Below are 23,191 nucleotides of genomic sequence, written 5' to 3'. Positions count from 1 at the left end.
CGCCCTGTTTGGGGTTCTAGCTATGTTCATCACTCCCACTTGGGAGCAAGAGGAGGGTTGAGGAGGTGCCAATGGCCACCTGTGAACCTTAGGTCCAGGCACTCTAATCTCTTCTGGTTTTGCAGGATTTTCCTGCCATCATATCTTCCCGCCCTGTATTTTCTTCTTCACGCCTTTTCTTTCTCTCCTAATGCCCCCTTCTAGCACACCCTTCCCAGAAAAATGCTGCACAGGGAGGCAGAGCAGCCTAGCACTGGCCTTTCAATATATTTAAACACTAACAATTCACTGAGCTGGAAAATTGTAAATCTGCAATTTTATTGAAAAAGGTGGTCACCCTGTTCTTTGGAGCCATGTTCAAAGGCAGTGGGATAATTAATGAACCTTTATGTGACACAGAGGCAAAGAATGGCAAATTTTAATAAAACTGGTAAGATGATTTTTTAAATTTCTAATAAACAGACTTTCCACGTATAGTTTTGCTTATTGTTACCTGAAAAGAAAGTCTGTTAAAACCACCCTGTGCAGGTGAAAATATTGTCACACAACCCTCTTTTCCTCTGAACTAACATGGAAGAGGACAGGAACTGGCACTGAGGGACTAGTAATGACTGCTAACGGTGTGTATGCGGTGCCTACCCTGCACTGTGTCTAGACACCTTCCTAGCATTTCATGTAGCAGCATTCCAAACCAAAACAGAGACAGACCAGAGCTGTCAGCACAGCTCATTTTAGTTATGAAGTGCGTCCTTACTTGATGTGCTGCTGGGAAAGTTAAGCAAGACACACAACCCAAGCAGAAAAGCTTTCAAGTGGGCAATATAAAAGGGGAGGCAAAGGCCAGCAAAGTGGAAAATAAAGGTGAAAGGTTTCAAAGGTGGGACAGGAATCTGTCACAGAGGGGGAGTATAAATGAAATGAAACAGAGCTTGTCATCATCCTTTTTACAACATGGGCATGGACTGATGTGGCTGTACTGAATTATGGATAATGGCATGAATTATGTGTGCAAAGAGCTACTAGGCAGATGACATAACCTCAGTCTGGAGGAGGAAAAGGCCACAGAGCTGTACAACCTGGCCCAAAAATACAGAAGGGGTGGTGAGAGAAGAAACACCAGTTCCTTAGGCAAACCCTTCTGAATTAAGGACATGGTATGAACTTAGAGTGGATTACCTCCTCCGGAACAACTAAATGTGCATATCTCATTTTTTTTTAGAATAAGAATACTTTTCCCAAATTAGCTAAGCCACTTTAGCAGGAATATGGCTTCCAGAATAAGTCATTAAGCAGAAGTACTCTGCAGACAGGATGGGGAATGCTGCAGCTATAGAGCAAGCTCTTGGCTGCTGCTGATCACTTGCCTTTGTCAGATAATGAAGATTTCCTAACACCCAAATGAAATGGTTGGCTGGGGCCTGAGCCTTCACTGCTCTTGGGAGGAGCTCTCCTAACTAAAGATAACTGAAATGCCAGGTTAAAAACTAACTTCTTCCATCCTTTCTCTTCTCCTTTATTCTGCCAGCTCTGTCATTTGGTCTCTTTAACACACCCATCATTCAGGAGCTGAGTCATGTGCTTAGTCCCTCATTTACACAGCAAGCCCTGCAAACACTGGGTTTAGCTGAAAATCCATGAGCTAGTGATATCTGTTAAGAATAACTATTAGTTCAACCCCATGATATTTAAAAATAAAGTAGAAGAGCATATTAATTTGTTTCCCTACTTATGTTAAGCTGCATCATTTATGAATATAGCCTGTGTACTAAAAGAAGAGCATCTCCTGTGAGCTTGGAAAACAAATTATTATTGCCTGTTAACAAATTTACATAAATATTTGGGGAATTCATATGCTAATGTTGTACTTTGTGAAGTATTCTGTCTCCTGTTAGCCCCACAGCTTCTTCAGGTTCTTATTTTCTGCGCTCTCAGCAGTTGCACGTAGTTATATCAAGTCAGGCCTGATGAACTGCAGGCACTTGCACGTTTGTTTCCATAGCTGGGTGCAGCACTCAGTGAGAGGAGCCACTCAGGCATATGGCCTGTAATAAGCAGAGCTCCAGCGAGTTGGAACCTCCTGCTTCAACAGCTATTTGGCCATTTGTTTTCTTGATGTAGCTCTTTGATTATTTCCCTCCCTTTGACAGAATGATGAAAGCAGCCGTAGGGTTTATGTGCCACCTCCACCAAATGTTGCCCATATTCCAGTACTCAGGCAGAAAACAGGGGAGATGGGCATGGATAAGGTGCCTACTGACTCTGAGAAGAATTATTCTGCTGAAAGAGAGGCTAATGTACATGCAGTTAAAACTTCCCAAACCAACTATGGTGGCTTCTGGTGACCTTTCAGCTGAGGTTGTTCATGCAGCAACTGTCAGTCTCAGTTTTTTCTCTTACACCGAAATCAGGATAATTACTTTTTACAGTATACCTCCTCAGTAATTATTGCAGTATTTTGTTTAGAGGCACGGCAGCTTAAAGGTATTTGAATACTTTAATCCATCTCAGTGAAAAATATCACTTAAACCAAACAAGCAACGTGCCTAGCGCATTGCCAGAATCGGAAAGAAGGCTGAAAAACTTCAAACAAATGAGTGAACAAACAGAGGGCTTTGTGCAACGTAAAGATCCAAGGAAGAAACAAACAAGAAGAAAAAGCTTCATCCCTGACCTAAAGAATGGTAAGTCACACCATTTCTGAGGAGAACTCAAGAGGACTTTCACAAACTAGGCCTTGTTTCCCTCCTCTCAAGCCTGTATCTTGAGCACACCAGCTGATCAAATATTTACTGCTACTGAAGATACAGGACAGCAGCTAGGCTGCCCTCTGAGCCCCAGTGTAGCATAGAGGGAGCTCTACGTTTGTCCTAATTGGAATCGATGAACAGTTTTACATCAAACTGCTTTGCAACAGAGAGTAGGGCTTTCAGTGGCAGTGAATTTTTCATGAAATGGTTCCCATAGAACATTTCAATTTTTCATTGAAAACTTGAACAGGCAAACCAAGGAACTAGGTTAAATACTTCAGTTCTGAGGGGCCATCACAGCACTCCAGAGGTCTCAAGTCCCTCCCATTCCCGTTCTTTGCTGGGGACATCACCCCTCAGCCAAACTAAATTTCCCAGCAACACCCTGGCCAGGCAGCAGCACTGATGGACACCTTCCCACCTACACAACAGAAGAATACTGTTCATTGTGGAAGATGCAATGAAGTCAAGGAGTCACCATTTACATGTTTATTTCTTGTATCTTGCAATCCTCTACCACCTAACAGTCAATGTTGAAGGGATAGGGAGGAAAAAAGCGTGAGTAAAGGGCAACGTGGAAGAGAAATGGGCATAGATCCCTTTAGCCTACTCAACTGCAGCAGCTATTTTGTGTAGGAAATGAAGTGATGCTAGAGGGCCCTCCAAAAATGAACAGGACAGTCGCTGAAGTATAAAAAAACAATTGAGCAGAAAAAGAAGCCACTCAGTTTTGCTCAGCAGGAGCCATGGGATGTATCAGCCAGCTTCCATATAGAGATCAGCTCAGCAGCCAGTCGGAACACCGTGTTGGGTGAAGGAGAATTTACAAACAGCACAAAGAGGACCACAAAAAAAGTACAGAGAAGATTCTGGAAAACAGTCTTTGACATCCTCAAGATGGAAGTACACAGTGACAAGTTACTTAAAGCCAATTGGTGACTGTACTCACTTTCCAGAGAGGATTGCTTTGGATTTCTCCAACCAGTGTCTCAGCTGGTGTAATTTATATAGATGATTTCAGTAAAATCCATGTCAATTTACCTGTTGAGACCCTTGCCCTTAGAAAACTGACATATTATCTAATGTGAAAAATACATGCTTTGGCTATGCTTAAACTTCTGTTCAAGCAGAAAACACCATGAGCTGGAGGCTTCAAAATTGACAATGTTTCCTCCCAGCTATTCAAAAAACAGAAGTAAAAAGTTGCTTTCACGCCTGAAATAAAATAAAATATAAAATATCTGGCATTTAGTTTGGAAAAAAAATGAATCTTTTGAAGTAAAGTGAAGAGTAGGGGTGTTAATGTAGAGAAGCTCTTAAACATATCTGCAAAGTGGATGGGAAATAAGTGTGCAAAAGAAACAACACATTTCTTGAAGGGAGAAGTTATGAATGAATTGGATATGTTTGAAACTTGGTGGGATGACTTTTAGAACTCAAAGATCAAGAGACTCTTGATCAAGGAAATCTAGGAGAAGCAGAGGTGAAAGAATATAAGCCCATAGCAGAATTTTTTTCTTGCTGTGTTTCAGGCCCTTTTTCTTTTAGTTAGGGCTGTGCTAGGGAGGAAAGGACAGAAATATGTGAGCACCTGTCTTTTAAAGCTGGGTAACATCCACTGAGCTTCAAAAAAATGTTTGATTTGGGCTCTGAGGAACAAACTAATCAATTCTCATCTGAGTGGTCCTCATTTACTTATCCTTCTCTACAAGGGAAAATAATCAGTGAGCTGATCAGATAAGGAAATGCCAAATAAGTAACGAATTATAGCAGAATGCTGATCTATGGGAGGAATTAGCTTCTTGATTTTCCGAGTCACGTAGAAAACTGGAGGAAGATAAAGAAAATTATTGGATGCTGACGAGGAATTTACTGGATTATTTTGACTGTGCCAAGTGGTTTGCAGGGCAGGATGTTCAGTGGTGCTTCTAGTGCTATTCCAAAAAAGCCTGGCATAGAGTCTCCCCTGAGCTTAACATTGGTGGGCAAGCATGTACGCAGATAACATGGGTGACTTGGTCATTGATAGGGGCTCAGTGATTATACACAAAGTAGGACAGGTAGAGATCCATAGCTACCCTGCCTTTATCCATTCCTGTTCCCTCAGTACTGGTGGTGCAGGAACGAGCTGTAACAGCAGAGAGGTGCCTGCTGTTACATGGCTGGTAGTGCATGCACCATCCCCCTGTGCTATTTGAGATCTTTTACAAGGCTGATGCTGCACGTTGGTGTCATGCGCCCAGCTGCCACCTGTCAGCTCTATCCCAATGCAAGGGTTCACTAGCTCAGCTGCTGCAGCTGCTTACAGCTGCTGCTGTGCTCATCTTTGATCAGCTGAACTTAAAATACAAGTTGTTATTGAGGCAGGCCGTGACTTTTCTTTCCTCAAGATGCAGATGCTGGCAACTGTTTTAAAATTCTGAGTTGAATATTCCTCTGTTCGTGTGTGTGTGTGTGTGTGTGTGCACTCTGTTATTTGCAATATCTGCTTAAAAGCATTACAGCAAACTGCCTTTGCCAGCTTTGTCTTTCTCTATTTTACAGCTGTTGATGTAATTTTACTTTTGTTTGTGAATCTCAGCCTGCTTGCTGCTGAGTCACAGAAGAAGGCAACAGATAATAAATATAGCCCTTTATCAACCCAGAAAGCTGTGGACCATTGGAATGACAATCAGAAAGGGAGTATTTTTTAACCAGCAATAGCAGAACAGAAGGATCCTGTTGCCTGTGCAGATTTCCCTGTCACTCACAAGCTTTGACTGATGTGGGCTGCATCCACCAAAACAGAAATGTGAATATCAAGAGTCAATAGCAAAGACTGCCCTATCTATGCGAATAGGAGCCGAAGTAGCACAACATATCCCACACAGGCCCCCAAAAGCAGCTGCTCTGCTGCTGGAAATTGTAAAATGTAAAACAGGAAGCTGAAAGACAACTGAAGCTTTCACATCCATGTTCTGATTTCTGGAGGATTTATCCCTCATCCAGTGGTCCTCAGTCTTCCAGCTAGCTTGATTGAGGTATGAAATACTCAAACCATTGTCCACATTTTTAAGTTTTAGGAAAGTTGTACTGTTGCTAAGACCAGCATATTTCAGATTCACTGGAGGATGGTGGCATCACAGGAGATGATGGTGCTGGAGCCATTGCTACTTGATTCTCTTGAGACTGAGAGGGCAGGTCCACACAGCATGTGATGATACAGTTCTCAGAAAACTGGCAGGCTATAGAGTCTGGTGATGCACACCACCATCCTTGCAACCACTAAGTCAGGTGAGGTGATAACTACAATGGGAACTTTGAACTAATGAATGAAAAAACCTGAGAGTAGGACCCTACTGCTGTGTCATGGTAGAAATTACATGGTTGTCCAGCTGGTAGCTTGAGACATGGAGTGAGACAACAAGATGTATCTCTTTTACCACATGAATGAAAGGCTTTCTGGGACCTCTACAACAGAACAATATGACTAATCCAGGAACTTGGGGATCTGTCAGCCTTATTCAAGACAGCATATGGACCCTCTGATGTTCTCCTCCAATACAGCCCAAAATATTTTCATCAACTGTAACAGCTTAAAAACAGCCACCACAAAGTCCTGCCTGTTTTCCTGGGAGAAGAGGTGTTTCTGAAGTACTGTGGGGAATTGTGGCATGCCTCTGTAAAAGGCTGGTCACAGCAGGACAGCTGTTGGATCAAAGTAGAAGACAGGCTAGATGAGATCCCTGGAACTAAACTCTCACTACAAACACTAGTCTTTTCATGGGTATTTTGGCTTGAAAACGTTCTCTGTTTCTCATAGCCAGGTTTATTTGGCTATAGAGGATTAACTCGAGCAGCAGCAGGGTAATGCACAGAGACTTCACTCAAGGCACAAAGAGCAAGAAAGTATCATTTCCAAAACTGTGACTGGCAAATCACAGTGGCTGAAGGTTGCAGTGCTAATGTAGGCTCTCCTACATGCACGGCTAGGGATGCAGTGTATTTGGGAGGCTTCCACCACCTAGTATTCTCAGCTTTCTCCCTTCCTCTCTTTTCAAAGTTACATCACATACAGTGCTGCTACTTCCAAAGTCCAGTCCCCTGAGGAAGCCCAGAAAGTCATTCTGTCGTTTCCCATTATATTTGCATTCACACTAATTACTCAGGCAGTAATTGAAGTGACTTTGAATATTTATTAAAACTACATCAAAGGTGCAGCACTGTTTTCCCTTATATGACCTGCAAGGAAACAGAAAAAAAACCCTCCAGATAATTCCATTCAAGTTCAAGTTATTTAGTCCCAGAGCTTTCATCTTGAGTATTTTTTCTAAGGGGTTATAGGCTGGGTTTTGTTGTTCTTGCCATGGCTAATTTAATTCTGTGCATGTGTTTCAAGCATTTTGCTAAGGAGCTGCATTGTTTGTAATGACATTGATGGTGAAGGAACATCAGCCTCTCTCTGAGGTCCTACACTGGCTGAGGGGAAAGCTCCCAGATTCACAATCTCCTTGTCAGGCCAAAAAGTACACTATAGCCCATTTATCTCAGAGACAAATGCCACCAGGATTGAAATCTGCAAGTCTGCCCGCTCAACGTGAGCAGAAAAGAGAGTCTGATCCCCTGCCAAACAAGAAAGTTGAAGCAATGAGAACATTAGTCTGCTAAGCTACAGAGCTAGACTTGATTGCAGACTTAGCGAGGATAAAACACATTTTATTTGTTACAAAGTGATAACTTCAAAAAGATATTCAAAATATATGCCTGAAATCATTTCTCCTACTCACACTCTAAAAAAGATGACATTGCCTCAGTGCTAGTGGAGCATACTATGTTACATACTTACCCTTTTCATGGGCTTGACATTAATGCAACAATAAGCACAGGATTGACAGCTGATTGATTTATTTATTTATTTAGGACAATTCCATGCATTGAATAGAAAATCATTAACATCAGCTGGCCTTAGGGCTTTCTAGCTGTTTATTCTTCCTAAAAATATGTGTACTTTCGTTTTTTTTTTTTTTAAAAAAAAAGAAAAAAGAAAGAAAAAGAAGAAAGAAAGTGTGGTTTTGTTGTCAGTGTGATCTATGCTTTTCCTTTGTTACGGATTATGGCAGCAAATTTAAATAGAAGCCCTTCTGAGCTCAAAAAGAAACTAAAATAACAGCAATTGGAAGTTTTTCTGGTTTCAGATGCATCAGCAACCTTAGTCCAACTTCTCTAGGTCTCGATGTTTTGCTCACTTAATTCAGTGGTTAAAACTCTTGAGCTTTCATGGCACAGAATCAGAGATTTAGCAGAAATGCTTACCACTCCCTCTCTGTCTCCAGCTTTCACAGCACATGGTGTTGTGGTATTTTACAAAACACAAGGCGTTTTATTTCCGTCCTACCTCAACCACACATAAGAGAACATCTGGGGAGTTCCAGCATGACCATTGTGTGAAAGCACTGTCCTTTTCTCATGAGCATCACCCTGGGTCAGAAGTGGGATTCATTTCATGGTACTGCAGTTGTAGAAAAAGTAAGGAGGCATCATCTACGGTATTTAATTTTACTCCTTTGGTGGGGCAGATCCTTCTGTTGTAAGCTGTCTTCCAAATAGCTGGAATTCCTTAACCTCTGGAGCTGCCTTTTGTGCTGATGCCTCACTGTACAGGAGCCTGAAAGATTAGTGTAGACCAGACATCTAACTTTTTGGCAACCGTGACTAGTGGAGGTGAATTCCACTATAGGTAACATCCTCTGTTGTTTTTATTAGTCAGGCTAGTTCCAAGTCACTTCACCACACTGTTTTTGTCCTGGATCTTAGTCCCAGCCAAGTTCCTCATAAGAAACTCAGCCCTCAGAACTTCAAAGCCATGTCTTCACCCTCAGAATATTGCCCTTTTGTGTATTTCACTCTAATACTTTTCTTACTCCTTATAAAAAAAAAAAAAAAAAGTGTTGTCAGGGTTAATTCTGCACATGGCACATTCTCTCTGTAGTTCTATATTGCATTTTCACAGTTAGACTTTGCTCCTTACATTATCTGGAAACTATTAAAACTATAAAGTTCTTCAAAACAAGCAGGTATCAGAAAGAAAACTCTCTTCTAAGTATCCCCTTTGCTGCTGGCAACCATTACTTGCACTTACAAAGCAGATAATTTAAACCTTGTCTAGCTGTCTCCTGTATTTCTAAAGCCTCTCCTTCATGATGGAGCTTTAGCTTTAGCTGTCCTATTCTTTCACTCAGGGTATTTTCTTCACGTTACTCCTGTTAACATATCTTGTTGAGAAATCACTCAGGGCCAAGCCACCTGATAGAAGTCGGCTGCTGTCAGTGCCTGTGTCCTAACTGATCGGCACTGGGTTACAAGAGTTGTGTGAGCTTCTGTGACACAGCACAGCCACCAGCAGCCACCAGCAGCAACGGCTTCCCCATCTCTGGTTTGTTAGTCATAGATATGCCAAGGACTCCAGCATATATCATTTGAAGATGGTATTAACAAATAGTAGGTGGTATGTTCCCTGGACAGACACTGAGGTTTGCAGTTTCATTCTGGTATATTATGTGATTATTATATATTTTGGTGCAGGTGTCACAGTGGGTAACTAGAAGGTGAGATGAATGCTGAGACCAAACTATTTGAAATAGCACCCAGCCCTCTGCACAGAGCTGAACTGCTCTGTCTGCATTGCAGTCCTTGGTCCCCTGTTTATCTGGACTGGGGAACTTACTGCACGAGGTAGTGGCTCACTCTCTGCTCCCACCCAGATATATTTTTTTGTTGGTTTTTGTTGTTGTTGTTGTTGTTTGGTTTGGTTTGGTTTGTTTGTTTGTTTTTAAAGAGGCAACAAGAGGATGGCAAGTACTCAGGTCTTGTCATGGCATTCAGGGAGGGAGCAATCAGGCTGCAGCTCAAGAATGGGGAGTTGGGTGAAAAGTCATCTGTCCTATGGTGTAGACAGAATCATTGTTGGAAGTAAATACACAGACTGTACAAATACAAAGTTAGTCTTGTGACTCTTTATAAAACTTCTGAGTTTCTGATACTTGTTACGTGATGCAGATCCAGAACGATTCCTTTGTCTTGAGTTCTGAGGGTCACTGTGTGATGCTGATTTTAAATACAACTGTATCTTTTTGTCAACTTAGAGTTAAATCCTATGCTGGCAGAGCTGATGGGTTTACACAGAATGTTGTGAATTATTTTGGTTTTGCACTGCCAATGAATGATATACAGCAAACCTTAATTGTTATTCTGATCAGGTTACAGTAAATTTGATGCATAAATCCAGTCCTCCATTTACACCACAGCATACATCATTGCTACAATTGTCCTCATGTGTGTGCATATTTATATCTAAATACATACGCACTCAAACTATATATATGCGTACATTTATATACACACAAACCCTCTCTTTTATGCACACAAATGCACATATATATATAAATCTGTGAGCTTTTGTGACCTACAATAAAGAATTACAAAGCAATTTTTTTTTTTCTAGAATGGGTTACACATCCTGTGAATGCAGCTATAGTAAAGCATAATTTGCAGCATAGAAAGGAAATAGTTTTGATGTTTATGAATCACTACTATCAAATTCGTACAAGTAAAATGCAGTACACTGGATATATATACATAGCAGCCCCCTTCATGTTTAAAACATTCTAGAGAGCTTAACAAGTGATAACCTAAGATAAAGCTACTGTTGGGTCAAAGAATGAATTAAACAAGTGTTGCCTTTAGTCTTGACATGAAAGCATTTACAGAGCCAATGTTCTAAATCTCTGCTGGCAGAATATTCAGAGGTGGAAAAGGAAAGAGCACTTAAGATGTACAGGCTCTTTCAGCTATGGATTTATAATGATATTCCTGTAGAGCATTTGTAGAACACAAAACCTGACTTGGGCAGTAAGAGGGTAATAGCTCAGCTGGATATGTAGGGCCTGGAGATTAGATGAGCACCTGGAATACCTTTTAGAGCTAACAAAAGCCTGAGAATAGACCACCTTCTGGGGGACCAACAGCAATAGCAGCTGACTTGGTGACCCTTCCTTCCCCCTCGCTGCTTTCTTAAATTCATACAACTCCAGTTTTTTTCTGTCTTACATTTTGCAGGTACATCTCATGATTATGCAACTGCCAGGCACTGAAAGGTCCTAAATGAAAAAAAAAAAAGAAAGCTCACTGACACAATGGCTACAGAAATAGTTTCTCCAAGAAACTACTTCCCTTCTGTCCTGAGTGAAGCAGCACAAAGCAGGGGACAGGAGAATCTGCCCTCTGTGGCTGGTCACTGACTTTGGCTGAGCAGTTTGTTGTATTGCTTTCATGATATGGACACCTGTCAGCCAAGATTCAGAGAACTATTAAGATCTGGGTGGATGCTCCTTCCCATACAGCATCAAAAAGCTGATGGACGTTTATGACGTGCAGTTGTTCCTCAGCTGATCCCAACTCAATCTAGCTCTCTGGTGTGGACGGCATCATAGTCTTGGTCCATTATGCTGTGTTGGAGTGAACTATTTGTCACTTCTTGAACTCCAAAACGTGCTTCTAAATAAATTGTATTCACTTTTGAAAACCTCTGGTTAATTTTAAAAAAGCCTCCAGAAAACCAAATGGCTAACAATAAAGAAAAATCTCTCAGGACATTTAGAAGTAGCCAAGACTGAAGTTCTGGACAGAAGCCTTTCATGATTATAAGTTTTTCATATAAAGTTGTGGTAGGTTGACCTTGACTGGACACCAGGTGCCCACCAACCTACTCTATCACATCTCTCTTCAGCAGAACAAGAAGGAAAAATTACAATGAAAAATAAACCTGTGGGCCAAGATAAAGGCTGTTTAATGAAGTGATAGTAAAAGTTACATGCACGGAAGTGAAGGAAAACAAAAGATTTTATCCTCTACTTCCCATCAGCAGGCAATGTTTGCCCACTTCCCAGGAAGTGAGGCTTCAGTGTGCGTAGCGGTTGTTCCAGAAGACAGACTTTTGTAAATAACAAATGCCCCCACTTCCTCCTCCTTTCTCTTAGCTTTTATATCTGAGCATACATCATTGGTATGGAATATTCCATTGGTCACTTTGGGTCAGCTGTCTTGGTTATGTCCCCTCCCAAGATCTTGCCCACCCCCAGCCTACTGGGGCAGGAGGGGGAGGCTGGAGAGGCAGCCTGGATGCTGTGCGAGCGCTGCTCAGCAGCGGTCACCACACTGGTGTGCTGCCACCACCTTTCTAGCTACCAGTGCAAGCACAGTGCTATGAGCGCTGCTATGGGACTCAGTCAGACCCAATACAAAAGTGCAGTTCTTTTTATCTTTGACATTGTCCTTGACTCAAATTTTATTTTGTTGTGTGTCCTGCCATTTTGAAACAGTGTGTTTCAGGAGAACTCCAATAGAGTCAAAGTGCCTGAAATTAGAAGAAAAAGAATGTTAAGTGCTTAACTCCAAAATTGCTATCCAAATCTCCCTTGCTGCCCAGACTCCATCAGTGTCTTGTGTTTTGTTTTCCTTTCTGTAAGCTCTAGAACTACCCAGAATTCTGTTTTCCTGGCTACACAAAAGCACCCTCTGTCTGAGCATCTCAATCTGATAAGAGTCTAAAAACTATGCAGACAAATACTTCTCGTGAAGCACACCTCAGCCACTGGGACAGGATCAGACACCACACAAAAGGGACAAGCACCTGTATTTCCTATCAGAGCATGCTGGTTAGGAAGTGGCAGGCACCAGGTCTGTGCCCTCTGTAACCTGCCACATGGAAGTGTAACCTCTACACCATGGAAGGGTTCCTGACCTTGGCAAGACAGGCTAGACTAAGCAGAGGATATCTCCACTGGGCTTACTGCATCTGCAAGGAAAAGGGATACAGGAATTGTGGGATGAGAGTCAAGCAAATGCAAGGAGGGCTTAAGCAGTTAGGGCATGTGCCTTGCACTCCTGGAGGTTTGGGAGTTCAGGCCCTCGCACGGCAGGCATGACAACATACCTGCTACCTTTGAACAAAAAAACAGATTTCACAACTCTATTCCTTTGTGTAGTCCCTGTTTATAGCCCCAGATCTATACAAGGTGCAGTAGCACATTTACACAAAGTGCTGTTTCATTTTATATTTGCAAATGGCTTTTAGAGTGCTTACCTGAGGAACAGGTGCTTGCCAAGGGACTGGCAGCTGATTGCAGTAACTGGTTTGCACTGCACAGCGAAGGAGCTCACCTCTTGGCTGTGTGAGAGCGCAACACTCCACAGTCACGGTGCTGAGCATCTCCGCCTGTAAAAACTGTTTAAAAGGCTGCCGCTAATATGTACTAGAGGTTAATTGCAGAAGTCAGGAAAGCTGATGTTTGTCTGAAAACAAACACAATATATGTTTGTACTGGAAGTTGTAAACAAGGAGGCATGCTGGGTAGGTAGCCTCAAGCTAGCAGAATTTTTTAAAAATCCTGAGACTTGTCTTTACATTATTTATAGGCTGGTGAAGATTCATTGTTTGTGAAACAACAGGCAGCCCTTGTGCTACATCTATCGACACAGTAAAACCTTCTTGGACTGAAATTTGCTTTGATACTCTGTAGAGATTTCCTCCTAAAGTTTGAGTTTCTTAAATACTCTGTGCTCAAGCTCACCCCTTCTCTCACATACACTCTCTCTTGCTGCGCCTCGTACGTTGTGTGCAACACTTCACAGTAAACCAAACCCCATGTGATGGGAGAGAATTATCAAGGGTGTATGGTATCTTTAAAGAGCAAATTAGTAAAGCATTTATTCTTATTAATTCAAATAAAAGCAAATTTCATGAAGACATTAGCAAAGACTGAAGTAACTGTTATGTAGACAAAGTTGGTGTGTTCTCTGCAGAACCCAGCATGGGATAGAGATGCTCCTTTTATAATATTATCAGAAAACAGGGAACAAAGCAAGAAAGAGTACTGAAAGACCAATTCCTCCCCCAGGAAAAAATTACAAAACACTGTGTCCTAAGAGAACAGTCTGTACTTACTGCCATCCTTTATCCTTCGTTGTAATGCGAGAGCAGACAGCACAGGCTCAGTGGGCCAAATTCCATTCTATGTAACTCCTCTGAAGTCCAAGATAGTACACCAGAGATTAACACAGCCTGTATCAGACTCAAAGCCAGTTTTGCATTTTATTTGTTGTTATTTATTGAACTGCAGTAGCCCCTAGAGGCTCTCAGTAGGACTGCTGTCCCGTTGTGCTCCAAGAGCTAACAGGAAAGGACAACAATGGGACACTTGAGCACTCACTTTTATTTCACCAAGGTGTGGCACAAGCTCGGGAATCTTCTGTACTTCCTTTCCAGAGATCTACTTCATGTCTTCTGTTTATGTGTATCGCTGAGATCCTCTTGATAGAAGCCCCCCAAAGTTGGTGAAATTACTACTATACCCAGCTTGCTGTTGTCTGTACCAACTCATCCTTGCCTGTTGCAAGCAATAACTCATTTGCCAGAGAGAAACAATATCCCTGCCATGTGGTAGATGGGCTTCACAGCAGAGTTCTTCTCTTAGCCAGTCCCAAGAGCTCCAGAGGAAAAACAACAACAACAAAAAAGAAAAAGTCAAAGTTAGCAGTACAGCTGTCAGAAAAGCATGAGGATAGTCAAACAGGAGCTTCAGTCATTCCCTCTGGGCTGGAAGGAATGATGTCTTGGTATGTGAAGTTGTTAAGAGAAAAGTAATTATAAGAGAAGAAGAAGAGACCCATAGAAGTACCCTTTCTACAACAGATTTTTTTTAATTGCTAAAGAAGGCTTTTTCTTTGTGAATATTTCTCCTTTTCCTTTTTCCTTTTTTCTTCTTTTCCGTAGCCTAAGTCTTCAAGCTATAACTTTGCCAGAGAAAGCAGCTTTACTACTAAATAGACTTTATATGATATGAAGATATCGCTACATACTGCAGGGACAGGAAAAAGACAGAAGTAGATATGATGGTAACAGTGGACTCCTGCCCATTAAACATATTAGAAAACAACCTCTGGTGCAGCTGGGACTGGCTAATAGGCAATTTAACTTGCTCAGCACACTGCTGAGTCCTAAATCCACTTTGTGCACCACTGTAAGCAGTCTGAATATGGCTCTTCCATCCATGGCATCCTGATGCATTTTATAGAAGTAACATTTTCTTTTTGCATTAAGTTTCTTTTAAGGACCTTAAATTGTTCTGCAAACTTTATAAAGCTCACTAAGGTCTTTCAAAATTGGTAAGTATATTTTAAATTAATTACAATGCAATCATTGAAGGCATTGTTGCTGCTATCACTGAGATTCATCCTGGAGGTGGGTGTGCTGTGGTGTGTTTGAAATCCAGAAGAAGTTTGACATTCCAGAGCACTACTCAATCAGCTGGGAAAGGATGTGCATGGCAAGATCACATGTATCAAAGGACAGCAAGGAAGGGTCCTGTTTTCAGAAGATAATCTTCAAAACTGAAAATTACGTCTAACAACAAGTCTTTCTGACCAATTCAATATGTCTGAAATAATCAAGGAATCTTGGCAAGAATGTTAATTTTCTCCATAATCCATAGACTGAGCCTTTTAGCACATGACTGTGTCCTGATCCAAAGGGATTAGGGCTTCCTAGTCACCTGCCAACATCAGTTCTGCAGAGTTTTCCTCACTGACTTCTTCTATTGCATGTCTTTGCCTATCAATCATGCCTCAAGATACTCTGCTATGGCAATTTAGCACCAATTCCATGCGGTGGCTGTGACATGAGGTCCTGAGAGGGAGATGTAGAAGACATCTCTTTGTATCTGTTTTTCTCAGTAGCAAGCCAAGACTGGTTTCTGCTCTGCAAAGATAAGTGGCGAAAGGAGACGATATGACAAACAGGAATGGGAGGGAAAAATCATCCAAGCACATCCATGGGAAGGTCATAGCTAATGAGGAGAAAGTGTGAAGAAAAGGATGTGAAGAGTACAGACTGAGCCGTGTTCGTTAGTGTGTCATTGCTGCAGGCCCGATACAGACACCTAGGAGATTAAGGAGACAGGATATAAAGCAACCACTTCTTCTGTAGCTTTCTTTTCCTTCCACTTAAAGAAACCCAAGTTAACTGACTATTTGCCAGTTTATCTCTCTAGTAGAGGCTGTGGCCTGCCTTGAGTGCCTAGGGATGCTGAGGGTCCCCTGTGGACTCCTCCCCAGGTACCTGCATGGCTCCCAGCACTGAATTCAGCCCAGCAGTGAGAGGGGGGCAGGAAGCCCTGCCTGTCTGCTGTGGTCCCAGACCATTCTGCTAGACATGGAAGGGAGCACACACGCTGCCTGGCAAGCATACACCTTGCATATGTGTTGCACAAAGCCCTCTCCATGCTCAATGACCAGATTTCATACCTGGATCCACTGGGCTCAGCCAGGCATTTGTTCTTGCCAGGAATGTGATTATTCAGCTTTTCCTCAGGTCTGACCTAAAGACAACCGACACATAGGTAGGGGCTCAATGCATGAAAAGCTTACAGGTTTCACGTATATATGAACTGGACAGAATATGTGTAACACAGAAGGGAAGCTGTACAAGTAATCATTTATCACGTCAATGTGTGCAATGGGTTGTATTAATAGCGTGCCTAATATTTTTGTTAACTCAGAGAAGATGCTCTGAAGTGCTATTACCAATGATAGTACTGCATTATTATGTAGCTGAAGCTTCAGGCCAAAAAGATGAGCAGTGCTATTCATACTACATTTTTGTGGAGCAAAGACAAATCCAGCCTTCCTCTTAGCGCCTCTACAGAGCTGGTGTTTTTGTCATACTTTAGATCCAGGATGACTGGGGCTATCCTTCTGCTTGGTGTGACCAACATTAAGTTTAGCAACCACAGTCACAATGTACTTGGGGACAACATGCTTCCCACAGAAGGAAATAGGCTTGACACAGTTTTCGCATGTAAACTGAGAAAAACCTAAATAGAATAGTTCCACCCCCACCACTACCCTAATGCCTCCACTGGGATTCATAAATACAGTTCTTTCAAAGGGATGCTGTCAACGGGAGCAGAAATAATTTTCCTCAGTGTGTGCTTAGAACTAGCCAAGAGCTAACCAAAAGAAATATCCCCAGCAGCTGGTGAACACTTGGGATCTACATAGTTTCCAGTTCAAGAGGGAATTCACAGGACTCCAAAATGGTGCCAGAATTGATTTGGTAGGCCTCAGCCACCTGAAGTTGGGAGCAGCACGCAGTATGTGTTCATAAATATGTGTTTTCCTTGGGAGTTTAAATTTTCCTTTGGCTCATGCTGTGTAGCTATTTTGCACAATGCAATTAGCAGAATTTGTGGCTGCAGTAGTATTTGCAATAGTGGTTCAATCAGGACATGTGAGCCACAATCGAATCTAATTCATTTTTTTCCTAACTGTATAGACTTTCAATGCTAGTGCAAGTAAAGGATTATAAAAATCAATTTTTTTGTCACTAAAGTAAAAGCTCTGCCTATGAATATGTACACAAAACACCCCTGTGATAAAAGCAACAGTCACTTCTGAAGAAGAATTTGACTTGCCAGAGTGAGAGAATGCAACACAGGCCAATTGTGGAATTTATTTGGGCTAGCATCTTCAGCGATAAAGTAGTGGGTGCAATCCTTAGAGACAGATTCTACCATTTTAATCACAGTGGTAGAGTGGTATGACTATGTGTGTAGGCAAGTGATGAAATAAATTTTGAGAGCCTGCTCTGAGCTAAAGCACTCCTATATTCTCCCTTTATACTTTTTTCCACAACCTCCATGAATTAGGATGAGTTATACCCTAATGTTAACTTAGATGAAGGCAGAGTTTGCAAGTGGTGCATGCAGAGTGGGGTTTGTATATTTGGGGAGGGTGCTTTCTGGCTCAGATCCTTTCCTTCCTTCTAACATGTAAATAAAAAACCTATTTGTTACTCAGTTTTTCAAAGACAGCAAAATATGTTGGCCTGTCACACTGTAAGTAGGCTGTCAATAGGAACTTCTGAAATAGCCCGTTTTCCTTTCATGGCTAGCAAATAACAACTACCAAAACCTAAATGTTTGCTTTCTATGTTCTTCAGGAAACAAGAAAGTAACAAAAAATTTGAACATTAGCCCTTTTCATGGAGATTTTTTTATGGTCTGGCACTTACAAACTTTTGGAATATGACCTTATCCTGACTTCATTCACTATATCACCATTAGCTTTTTGTTCTAGATAGTGTGGTTAAATTATTATGAATGTTATAGTTAAATTATTAATGTTGCCTTGGTTGCTAATCCTGTGCTGACTGCTTGTTACCTTGGATTGTGTGGCTGGTTACAGCTCACTGCCTTTTGTCCCTGTCTTCCCAAGGTATTATCTCTACACCAATTACCAAGTCTGATGTTTTCTTGTTATTCTTGCTAGTTATTAAGCAGCTCTCTTAGCATTTCCTTTGGCATCATAGCAACAGTACTAATAAAACCTGGATTGGACCTGGAATATAGAAGCTATATTTTTATCCACGGATAAAAAAAATCCACGAAGCCCAGCTCAGCCTGCAGCACAGTAGGCTTCCCTGCTTTGCCATGCCAGACCTTGGCTGAGATGTCGAAGTGGACTAATTAATATTATTTCTGTTGCTGTCACCTACATCCAGGGAGGTAAACACATACCACATGGCTGAAGTCATGCTATCAACTTTTCCTTGTTCCCATGCAGGCCCTCTGGATTTGAACCAACAGCCCACGACTGACTCTATAGCCTGCACAAATTCCTAGAGTTGTCTATTGCCTTTGCCATGGATTGTTTCAGCAGTGTCCAAAATAAGTCAATAAACCAGTGGACAGAGCCAGTTGGGAACTGAAATTTTATTTGCAGGCTATTCTGTTTTCAGTAATTCTAGTTCCCAGTTAGAATAAAAGCTATTCCTAAAAGAACCATTTTCTGCAATTGCCAATTCTTGAAAAAGTATCAGTAAAGGACCATTTTAAAATATTTTGCTCTGAATCATTTCACTTTGGTTTTATACGACATTCAATATTGTAATAGTACATCTTTAACATGCCTAATATCATACACAGGTAATATATAGCAATCATTTACAATATTTCAAACAACCCATCAAAATGAAATGCTCCAGCATTGTGTTTTGAATTTTCCCTATAAAAAGTCAAAAGCTGAACTTCTGCAAAATACTCTAATTTAAGTGAAACCACATTTTTAATGGAGAGATGGTTTTCATCTACTGCTACCCACAGCTACAGGCAATACCATGATACATTTATTTGGCATAACAGAATGTACTGGGACATTGAGTTTTTTAATACCAGTGTCTTTGCTAACACTCACAGATTAGCCATACATACCTAGAACAGCAAAAGCTACTTTCTGGATCTGAAGCTTCTCTCTTTTTGACATTATCCTCAGGGTTGATTTGGCCAGTTTCTGGCCGTGCTGGATGTCATGGCCTATGCCTTCTTTCCAAACATCAGGAGGCAGAAGCACATACATGCCCATCTCAGTGGGCTGGCAGGGACCCTTCGCCCCTGGGGCACTCAACTGGCAGAGGGAGACCAGTGCCACCCTGAAGCCCAAGACAGCATACAGAAGGGGGGGTTACGCACAGCAACCTCCCCTTTGCCAGGAAATGCTTGTGCTAAAAAGGTTGCTGCTTTTGTGGCCCCATGTAATGCCTGCTTGTTCCTTTCATGTGCCAAAAATTCGTGGTCTAAGTTGAAGTGACTTACCCTGAAGTAATTTTCCTGTATATGTACATACATATGTATTTCTTTAGCTACCCATACCTATATAAAAGTATTCACATAAAATCCTCATTGTATTTAGATTGTTTTGCCCATCTTTCATATTGAGGGAAAAGGTGTTTTAGTGAAACTCCAAACTGGCTTCTTTGCTTTCCTAGGTTATGATGCTCTTCCTTGGTATACTTGGGAAACAAAAATTGGCAGCCTTTGTCGAACTGAGGACAGCTGTAGCACTAGGAAGGAGCATAACCACATCTACCAGAGCAAAGAGTACATGGCTGCCCACCCACTAACATTTCTGCTGCCTTAGAAAGCCCCCCCCCCTAAAGCAGCCCATGCCAGCCCAACAGGGGCATTACTCTTCTCACCAGTGTACTTGCAACCTCCCTCTGGTGCGGGCTGGTCTCCTGTCTGCTCTTGGCAGGAACCTTGGCAGGGGAAGCTTTTGTACCAAGTGTGTCAAGCAAGACAGGCTCTTTACTTCAGAGTTTGAGCTAATGTGAAAATTAGCAAAAGGCAGCAGACAGATATATTGCCTCCAGCTACTAAGACACTCTCAAAGATCCATTGCTTGACATCTATGTCCATAAGAAGTCCTTTGTTCTAGATGTTTGAAGCCACGCCTTCTTGGACCTTTGGCAAGAAAGACCACCTTTACACTTGACTGCCTCCTATGCCTTAGATGCAATTCCTTATCATCTTGTCTCTGCAATGATTCACTACTTTGTAAGGTGTGATAGCACCAATAAGTCAAGTAGCTCTTTGCTTTGGCTTTCTCTGTGGAATGCTTGTTATGTGAAGCCTGCCACTTTCTGCAGTCTTGGCAGAGCAACTTTTGATGATGGGAGGGAGCAAGGAAAGTATTTACCTGTAGAGAGGCGGGAGCAGGTATTCATCTCAGAGAGCATGTGTTGTCTACACCATAGAGAAGAGCCATGCTGAAAAAGATGGCTTACAAGGTACAGCTGAATTAACGATGAACTGAGTTTCCTTAAGTGACAGGCAAGAGCAAATGATATTCAGGGTATCTCAGTCAATGTTAGATGCCACCTGGTAGTAAACACTTCATTCCCATTTATACTTACAAACAAGCACTAGGTCTGGGGAGCAATTCTGATCTCTGTGGCAAAAAACATGAAAAACTTCTAATGGATGCCAATGATAGCACTGAGCTGGGGCTCCTTGCTAGCCCATGCTGTATCGGGTTGTCACATTAAGAATACACTATGTACTGTCACATACAACTACTCAAACCTCCAGAGATTTATAACTGCAGCTGAAGATTTTTATTACAAATGCAAGTTTGTGGCAGAATAAGGTTCAAAGATCGCTGGTAATAATATGCAACTGCAAAGCAAGCTTAAACTAATATTCTTAATAGCAGCTAGCATGACTTAGTCATAGAATAAAGTTCTAACTCAATAGGCATCCCTATGGGGGAGCAGACAGGTTCAGCCTGTTGACTGATCCCAGAAGTTATAACGGAGTCTTCCCTAACTTCTCCCCTCATTTTTCCACTTTTTATACTTCATAGTACATTACATATTAATTTTTCATACACAGGATTGGTTACAAGTTTCTCACTTCTAATGCAAACCAGTACGCATCCTCAGCGCTGCTGAAGTTCTCTGCTAACTGCGCATGCTCCTCAAGTGGGGTTTTGCCCTCTTCTGGGGGGGCTATTTGAGCTGGAGGTTGTGATCTCCCACTACCACAATTATCTTTGCCCTATTTTCAACTAATTTTCTGTTGTTATCAGTGGATTGCAACACCTTATTAGCTTCTCTCCTCTTATGGCCAGACTTTTCCTCACTTGAAGGCTTCTTTCAGTGTAACTTAGATAATGGTGTTCTTTTCACCATCTGTTCTTTGTCACGCATCCTTCCCAAGGCTGACTCCCCTGATTAGGAGCCCTTTCATTCATAACGGCTTTCAGAGAGTGGGTCAGCTCGACCTAACTTTGTGCACAGGTTTGTATATAGTTAACACTAAACCCAAATTTGGCAATTCGGGAATTTAGACAATTCCCCCGATCTGGACTTACCTCGGTGCAGGTCCAGTCCATTTCCATCACATTCAGGTGGAGCTGGAGTGGCTCTAGTCACACATATTGTTGTTACCGACTGGTATCACGTGCCCAGTGAGGTGCGGTAGTGCCTTGGAGGCAGGTAACTTTGGGATGGAGGGGTGCGTTGCTATTACAGTGAGATCATTTCATCTGAGGAAAGTAATTTTGCCACAATGGCTGGCTCAGCCACGGACATCTCACAGATTCTGCATGTGACAGCTGCTATGCAGTTTCAGCTGTGGGTGCCATCAGGTTCCCACCCCTGCAGGGAGCACAGCAGAGCCTGGCCGTGGGGTCTCCACTCCGCTCCACCCTCCGTCACTCCCACCAGCATGTGCTGAGCTGGCAGGGTGTGTTGCTTAGGGAGCCGAGGTAAAGGATTCCGTGCATGCCAACCATCCCGAAGGCGATAGCTGTATTTTACCCTAGAAAGCTTTCTGTAATACTATGCTTCTATTAGGTCCCAGTTTTCTTTAATTCCACTCCTCTCCCCCAAGTAATTTTCCCACACAGGTCAACTCAGGAAAGGCTGAACAAGAGGTCTGCATTGGGGTCAGAGGAGGGAGGAATATTTCTTTGATTCTGCTTTTTAATAGAACAGGCTAAACTTTATGACAGAAGAAAATGTTCCTATCAAAAAAAAAAAAAAAAAAAAAACAAAACAAAAAAAAACTCATTATAACATAGCATTCAACTGTATTTTGTCTAAATTTTACAAGAAAACTGAAACAAAATTGAAACACTGAATGCCATTTCAAATGGAAATTTTAATTTCATTTTTTCTCATGGAAACATTTTTACTTATGAAAACTCATGATTTATACTATCATGCTGCCTGCATATTGGTTTATGTCTTCCTTCCTTAAATTTGAATCTCTTGCCTGACTTCAGCCAAATTTGACAAAGATACCAAGTCCTCAGAAATAATGAAGTCTCCACAGATTTTTTTACTATCTTTAGAACAGCCTTTGGGTGACTGTGCAGAAAGAGTGAGACCCTGTCAGCGGCTCTAGGAAGAAGAGACAGCAATGTGAGTTCACCCATTACACATCAAAGAGTTCAAGCAAGAAACAGACATTAAAAAAATGTTCCAGCACCTGGAGATTTCCCATCAGAGCTCTAAACAACCACAAATTCTAATCCATAGGAAAAGAGTCACACTAAATCCACATCTTACAGACTGCTTTCCCCCTTTTCATTACACTTTTTTGCTTTTTACGCCTAGATGTATTACAAAAATGAAAGGCATGTAATGTTCCCTTTTCTCCAATTTCCTTTCTTTCTTCACTCATAGTTTTACAAAACTCACCTCAGGGACAAGTTTCCAAATGGAAAAGGGGAGCATGAAGTTCTGTAACTGAAGCTTGCTAACTTTTCCAAAAGCAAGGAATGTTTATGAAAGAACATTTAGGAAAAAGTAAGCTTTGACTTACAGGGAATCTTCTTAGAGTGGGAAAAAAATAAAATTTTTAGGAGAAAGAGGAAAATAAAAATCCTTCATTTTGAAACCAAAATCATAGTGGGAAAATTTAAAAAGGGCCATAGGAATTCCATGAAGTGAAAATAACCAAACATTTCTATGTTTTAATGTTTTAAATAACAAAACTGAAACGTTCAAGAAATTGGTCATTAAATGAAGGTCTCATTTCCCTTACAAATGCAGGAACACTCCCTAC

This window comes from Falco punctatus (genome assembly GCF_963210335.1).
Source record: "Falco punctatus genome assembly, chromosome: 5".
Taxonomy (NCBI): Eukaryota; Metazoa; Chordata; class Aves; order Falconiformes; family Falconidae; genus Falco; species Falco punctatus.
Note: the sequence above shows the minus strand (reverse complement) of the source record.